Below are 7,642 nucleotides of genomic sequence, written 5' to 3'. Positions count from 1 at the left end.
CCATTGTTTTAGTTGCAAGCTGAACTAGCTGCTTTTTTCATGAAATAACGTTTTTTTCTTGAAAGAATGATTGTTGTTCAAACTTGGGTATTTTGGCAGGCTTTTTTTTTTTTATGAATGATTGTGCCTCTCATTTCAAGGAATGCAATTGACAGTATTTGCTGCTGGTGATAAAATCTGAGCATTCAAAAGAAAATAGAATTTCAGAAAACTTTTTTAAAAAGGATTTTATTTATTTATTTGAAAGAGAGAGTGAGAGTGCATCCATCAGGGGAGGGGCAGAGGGAGAAGCAGACTCCCCGCTGAGCATGGAGCCCAACACAGGGCTGGAGCCCAGGACCCTGAGATCATGACCTGAGCTGAAGTCAGATGCTTAACCGACTGAGCCACCCAGGCACCCCACAAGTTTGGAAAACTTTTACCGGGAGCTTGGCAGATACCCCCTACTAATGAATATAACTTTTTTGGTGTTTTATGATGAAATGTGTCAACATTTGGAAGATCTACATAAGTCAGGAAACTGATATTTTCTAAACGAGCTGTGCATGATCAGGCATGGATAAGAGATTTGTTCAAAATGCAAGACAGACTCGGGGCACCTGGGTGACTCAGTTGGTTCATGGACTGTGAACTGGGAAAAACTACTATGCCTCAATATCCATCTGATCTTTGAATGCCTTGCACTGCATCTAGATCAGGTGGTGACCGCATCTATGAATTCTTCCAGTAAGGTGGGGACTTGGGACACTTAAAAGAATCTCTTCTATCCTGGAAGATGTCTGTTAATAAATTAGTTCCCAAAATTTATTTCCTTAAGACTTGGTTATAGTAGTCTGAGTTTTTCCTCTTGAGACCACACAGACTAAAAAAGGAATCTTTCTTATAGCCTTTTAAATGTTGAAGGAGAAGCTCCACCTTTTCTCTGACATAAATATCCCCAACTTTTGTAACCATTTCTCACTCATAAAGTGATACATAGTTTTAGTTGAAACAGTATCTCTAACATATGCATTATTTTTCTCCAAGTGTACTCTATTCACTGATGTATTACTTAAAGCATGACCCCTCCCCACCTTAAAGGAAACACGACATTTCAGACACAGTCTGATGAGTACAATACAGGAGGCACCATCCCCCTTTTTCCGAGTCCGTTAGGATTTTTTGGCCGACATATCAACCTTTTTATTCATACTGAACATTTGACATCAGATATCTCTAAGTTTCTTGTTGTTCTTTATTTGTTTCTCATGTTCCTATTAAGCCTTATCTCATCCATCATGAATAAGTGAGATTGGATTTTTGTACTAAATTTGGGGACCTTAAGCTCATCATCTATTAAATGTTATCTTGTTAGAACTGACACACCAATATCACTTATTTAAATCTCTTTGGATCCCAGTTCTATCTACTCAACACATCATATAACTTTCTAATGTGAAGCATCACAGATTTGACGTTTATCCAAGTCACTGATAAAATATTTAACAGGATAAGACCCTTTAATACCCTGCTAAAACCTTTCTCCTACTAGAGCTGAGACAGAGTGTACAGAAGTCCAGATACACAGGCTATGGCATTTTCTAGATTCACCAAAGAAAATACTCTATCTCTGAAATTGGCAAACAAATATGCTAATTTCCTGCTTTCCAGCATTTCTCCCATTCTCCAGGATTCCTTGAAGATTTCCAATCATGGTTACAGCAGTGTGAATCTCCTTTCCATAAATTTCTCATTGGCTTAGGATATAAGATAAGCATAAACTCTCCTAAAATTGTTGGATCTGCCATTTTCAGCCCATATAGCATTCTTTTTGACAGAAAGAGAAAATCTAAGAATTAAAAGAGCTGTGAAGTGTTATGTTGAATATGACAGCATTTTCTTGTGAGATCCAAGCCTGTCCCATTTCAATATGTTCTGTCTCCAAAAGGATGCCTTTGGCCCCAGTTTATTTTGCAATTTAGCTTGTCTAACATTGAGGTGTGTTGACTCCTTATAGCCATCATTAGCTGTTTTATTTCCCTCATTTTTCAGAGAGTTCCCTGTGCAAAACAAACACTGGGAGGGGAAAAACAAAAACAAAAACAAAAAAGCAACAACAACAAAACACCTGCTTCTTTTTTTGGCTTTGACAGATTCCCTGTCATTTCATCTTGTGCCTCCCGTTTGTGTCTATTTATAAATGTTTTGCTATCTTCCTTCTAAAAATTTAGAATATTCCTCTAATTTAGCCCAGTGTTTTGTTCTCTGGACATTGGGAACACCAAGATAGCATAGTCACTTTCTCCCCATTTTTTACCGGTTTCATGTCACTAGCAAATTTTTCTTTTTGGTTTGTACTGTATGGTAGCCATGTCATTTGCTGCTTCCTGTATTCTAAAGAAAATTACCAGAAATCTCCTTTGTTTGTTGTTGTTGTTGTTGTTGTTATATCTTTTGATTTTAGCAGCATGAGATGCCCTGGAAATGTCCACACGTTTGAAGTTTCTAATATTGCCAGCACATTCTGCTTCTATGCTGGTTTGGTTACCAGATAAGAGATGTGCTATCCACTACTTCATAATAGTCAATTCTAATATATTCCCACAACGATATTCTTTGAATCCATTTCCCTCTTCTTCTTACTCATATATTCTCATATGTCTAGGCTTCTGAGGCCACGAACATTGTTTTTAAACCCCCTCATTCACGTGAGTCACCAGCTGCCCCAGAACCGCCACTCATTTCTTCATACCCTACATAGGAATGATTCTGTTTGGAAATAACTGTTAGCATTGGTAAGACAGCAAGTCCTCCTCAGCCCTACGTGGACTGTATCTGACCTAGGGCTGTCTTACCAGACTTGCCAGTTTAGAAACAAAAGTAGCACCCAGGTTGTTGGGATGGGGGCCATTGACATTAAGGGGATATGGTCTAAGAGGGGGTGGGTCAGTATCTGAGGGTGTACTTTTGTGACTCGGTATTTGCAAATCTGTCTTTAAATACCGAGCTCTGGGTGGCTCTGTGGAAAGAGCATTCCCATCATTTCTCTGGCACTGCCTGTGTTTGCAGAGAACATTTCTCAGCATTCCATGAACATGAATGGAGCCCCTGCAGCCAGGCATTGTAGGTGCACACCCCAGCATGGGAAATGCCTTGTCCAAAACGATGCCCTCTTTCCGGCCCATGAGGAGCACTCTGCTATTGTCTCCTTTCACATCTCAGACAGTGTGGGGGACACAGAGAGGTAGTGCTGTCTGGAAGCTTGTGATAGAGAACTTTCACTAGCAGGAGGAGGGTGTACTCAGGGCCCAGTTTTCTAGATAGAAATAACTCAGAGAGGCACGGGAGTGTGCTGCCTGGTGATTTCTCTTTCAAAGACCCCCAGTAACTTTTGAGACCCTGATATTTTTGCAAATTAGCAGCTGTGGCCTTTTCTGAGCTAGTGCCCAGCATAAAGCTTTCAATACTGTTACAATGCGATGCATTTGCCACTTGGATCAATACCACAGATTCCATTAAGCTGTGCTTGGCATCCTGCTTTCTACCTATCATGGGTGACCTCCTATCCCTGTTTCCATTTTCAAAACTCTGCAACACTGTACAAGGAACTTATTAAGTGTTCCAAATTAAGGAAGATTTATGCAAGTCTCACTCTCTTTTCCCCCAACTATGAGCTTGGGAATCAGAGCGAGTGACACCATAGGTCCACAGAACTGAGCCTGCATATAAAGTATCATTCTCTTTAATAAGAACAACCAGCTAATGATAGTAACTTGATGATAATGCTCAGGGACTGACCTCAAACTATTGTCTCCCTGGTGACAAACTTATACAATAGTTCTCACTTTATCTTTTATTCTGGAAATATGGATCTCTCTCTCTGCCCCCCCCAACCCTCTCTCTCTCATTGTTCTCAAATGAGGGACATGTAGTGAGCCAAAGTAACTTTTAATCTTCTATTTAAAAATGTGAGATATCCTCCTGGAAAAGTTCATTTGTACCCATATGCAAACATTTGCAAGGGATTACAGGTGATTTAAAACCCCATCATGTCCACTCATGGGCTCCCTGGTGACTCCATGGGCCCTAGGTTCTAGGGAGGCCTCCATGGAATCCTTAGCACCTTGCAATGTGGACAAGTCACATCCCTCTAGAAAGGAAAAATAGAAAAAAAGTTACATCTTTACCGACTCTTTAAAAAATCACGTTTATTGAGGTACAATTTATATACAGTAAAATTCACCATTTCTAAGTGTACATTTTAAGCATAATCACCATCATAAATAATATATAGAATATTTCCAAACCCTGAAAATTTCCCTTGTGCCCTGTGGCAGTAAATCACCTCCCCTCACCTCCTGTCCCAGACAACTGCTGATCTGTGTTTTGTCTCTAAAGTTTTTATCTTTTATAGAATGTCATAGAAATTGATCGATTCAGGCATACCTCAGAGATAGTAAGGATTCAGGTCCTGTTTCTGAACAACTCACAATCCAACATGTTGTGTGTCCAAAGAAGAGGATGTTGAGGGAGCCATTTGGAAAGCACAGAGGGGCAGCTCAACCCGGAGGTTGAGGGAAAGATCCCAGAGACCAGAGACCCCTCTGCAGAGTCTGAAGGACACGTGAGAGCCTGGCAAAGGGCAGGGGAGAACAAGGGTACGAGACCTGAAGCAACGTGGCTGAGGTGCGCAAAAACATCACCACCACTGGAAGAGAACGTGCAAGGTGGGGACTGTCAGAAAGCAATGTAAAGATCCAAGAAGGGCCACATCACGATAAAATGAGTATCACAAGAAAGTAAGTCAAGTGAATTTTTTGGTTTCCCAGTGCACCTAAAAGTTATGCTTACATTATACTGAATTAGGTGCACAATAACGTTATGTCTAAAAAACAATGTATACATAACTTAGTGTAAAACTACTTTCTTGCTAAAATATGGTAGCCAACATCTGAGCTTTCAGCAAGTCATAACTTTTGCTGGTTGAGGATCTTACCTCAATGTTGATGGCTGCTGGCTCATCAGGGTGGGGGTTGCTGAGGGGTTAGGGTGGCTGTTGCAATGTCTTGACATAAGACAGCAACGAAGCCCACCACATGGATGGACTCTTCTTTTCACAAAGGATCCCTCTGTTGCATGCGATGTTGCGTGGTCACATTTGACCCATAGTGGAACTTCTTTCAAAATTGGACCCAGTTCTTTCAAACCCTGCTGCTGCTTCACTAACTAAGTTCTTGTAGTATTCTACATCTTTTGCTGTCATTTCAACAATCTTCACAACATCCTCACCAGGAGGAGTTTCCATGTCAAGAAACCACTTTCTTTGTTCATCAGTAAGAAGCAACTCCTGATACCCTCAAGTTTTATCATGAGTTTGTAGCAATTCAGTCCCATCTTCAGGCTCCACCTCTCATTCTAGTTTTCATGCTGTTTCTACCACATCTGCAGGCACTTCTCCCACTGAAGTCTTGAACCCCTCAAAGTCGCCCAAGAGGATTGACATCAACTTCTTCCACACTCCTGTTAATGTGGATATTTTGACCTCTTCCCATGAGCCACAAATATTCTTAATGGCATGTAGAACGCTGAATCCTTTCCAAAAGGCTTTCAATTTGCTTGTCCAGATCCATCTGAGGAATCACGATGGCAGCTCTAGGCTTACAAAATGTATTTCTTAAATAATAAGACTGGAAGTTGAAATGGCGCCTTGATCCATAAGCTGTGGAACAGATATTGTGTCAGGAAGAATGAAACAACATGAATCTCGTTGTCCATCTCCATCAGAGCTCTTGGGTCACTAGGCACATTGTCAATGCACTGTCATATTTTAAAAGGAATCCTTTTTTTTTTTTTTTTCTGAGCAGTAAGTCTCAACAGTGGGTTTAAAATATTCAGTAAACCATGTTGTAAACAGATGTGCTGTCATCCAGGCTTTGTTGCTCCATTTACAGAGCACAGGCAGAGTAGATTTAGCATAACTCTTAAGCACCCTGTGGTTTTTGGAGTGGTAAATGAGCTTTGGGTTCAACTTAAAGTCACAAGCTGCATTAGCCCCTAACAAAATAGCCTGTTCTTTAAGGCTTTGAAGCCAGGCATTGACTTCTCTCTGGTTATGAAAGACCTAGGTGTAATCTTCTTCCAATAGAAGGCTGTTTAATCTACACTGAATGTTGTTTTAGACAGGTTTGTGTAGTTACTTTTATTAATGATCTTAGCAGGATCTTCTGCAGAACTTGCTACAACTTGTCCATCAGCATTTGCTGCTTCACCTTGCGCTTCTGTGTGATGGAGACCGCACCTTTCCTTGAACCTCATCAACCAACGTCTGCTGGCTTCACACTTTCTTCTGCAGCTTCCTTACCTCTTTCAGCCTTCACAGAATGGAAGAGAGTTAGACCCTTACCCTGGATTAGGCTTTGTTGTGCCTGGTTTGCTCTTCTATCCAGAACACTAAAACTTTCTCCAAATCAGCAACAAGGCTGTTTCACTTTCTATTTTATTATTTTTAAAGATTTTATTTATTTGAGAAAGAAAGAGAGTGCAAGCTGGGGAGAAGCAGAGGGAGAGGGACAAGCAGACCCCGCCCTTAGCATGGAGCCCCACGCAGGGCCCAATCTCACGACTCTGAGACCATACCTGAGCCAAAATCAAGAGTCAGACACTTAGCCAACTGAGCCACCCAGGCGCCCCTCACTTTCTTATCATTAGTGTGTTGACTGGGATAGCACTTTTAATCTCCTTCAAGAACTTTTCCTTTGCATTTATAACCTGGCTTGCTGTTTGGCAAAGAAGCCTAACTTTTGACCTGTCTTGGCTTTCAACATGCCTTCCTCATTAAGCTGAATCATATCTAGATTTTGATTAAAAGTGGGGGCCATGAGACTCTTTCTTTCACTTGAAAACCTAGAGGACAGTGTAGGCTTATTAATTGGCCTACTTTCAAAATTGGTGTGTCTTAGGAAACAAGCAGGCCCAAGGAGAGGGAGAGAGACAGGGAATGACTGCTCAGTGGAGAAGCCAGAATATACATGACATTTAACAACTAAGTTGTCTTATGTGGGCATGATTTGTGGTACTCCAGAACAATTACAATAGTAACATCAAAGATCACTGATCACAGATCACCAAAACAAATATAATAATAAAAAATTTGAAATATTATGAGAATTACCAAAATGTGACACAGAGACATGAGGTGAGCAAATGGCTGTTGGAAAAATGATGCCAACGGACTTGCTCCATACAGGATTGCCAGGAACCTTCAATTTGTATAAAAAAAAAAAAAAAATGCAATATCTGTGAAATGCAATACAATGAAGCACAAGAATATGAGGGATGCCTGTCAGTGACCCCTTGTATTTGACTTAATTCACGCATCATGCTTGTCACCTTTTCCAAGGGAAAAAATAAAGTGAGAGCTGTTGAATGAGCTCGTCTTAGTTAGGCATGAGGGCACAACAGTTTGAAGTCTGTCCTTGAGGCTTATTGTCAAGTGACCATAAGTAGCTGATTTCTTACTAAACAGACCGCTATCTTATACATATTCCTGCATGAATCAGAAGTCCATTCTTTTTTACTGCTGCGAAGTATTCCATTGTATGGATATATCCCAGCTTGTTAACTTTTTATTTCTTTAATAAGGTATGTTATTTCTGTTCATTAT

Source organism: Callorhinus ursinus, unplaced genomic scaffold (assembly GCF_003265705.2).
Source record: "Callorhinus ursinus isolate GAN/ISIS: 27379988/994484 unplaced genomic scaffold, GSC_fseal_2.0 scaffold19, whole genome shotgun sequence".
Classification (NCBI taxonomy): Eukaryota; Metazoa; Chordata; class Mammalia; order Carnivora; family Otariidae; genus Callorhinus; species Callorhinus ursinus.
This window is presented reverse-complemented; position numbering follows the sequence as displayed.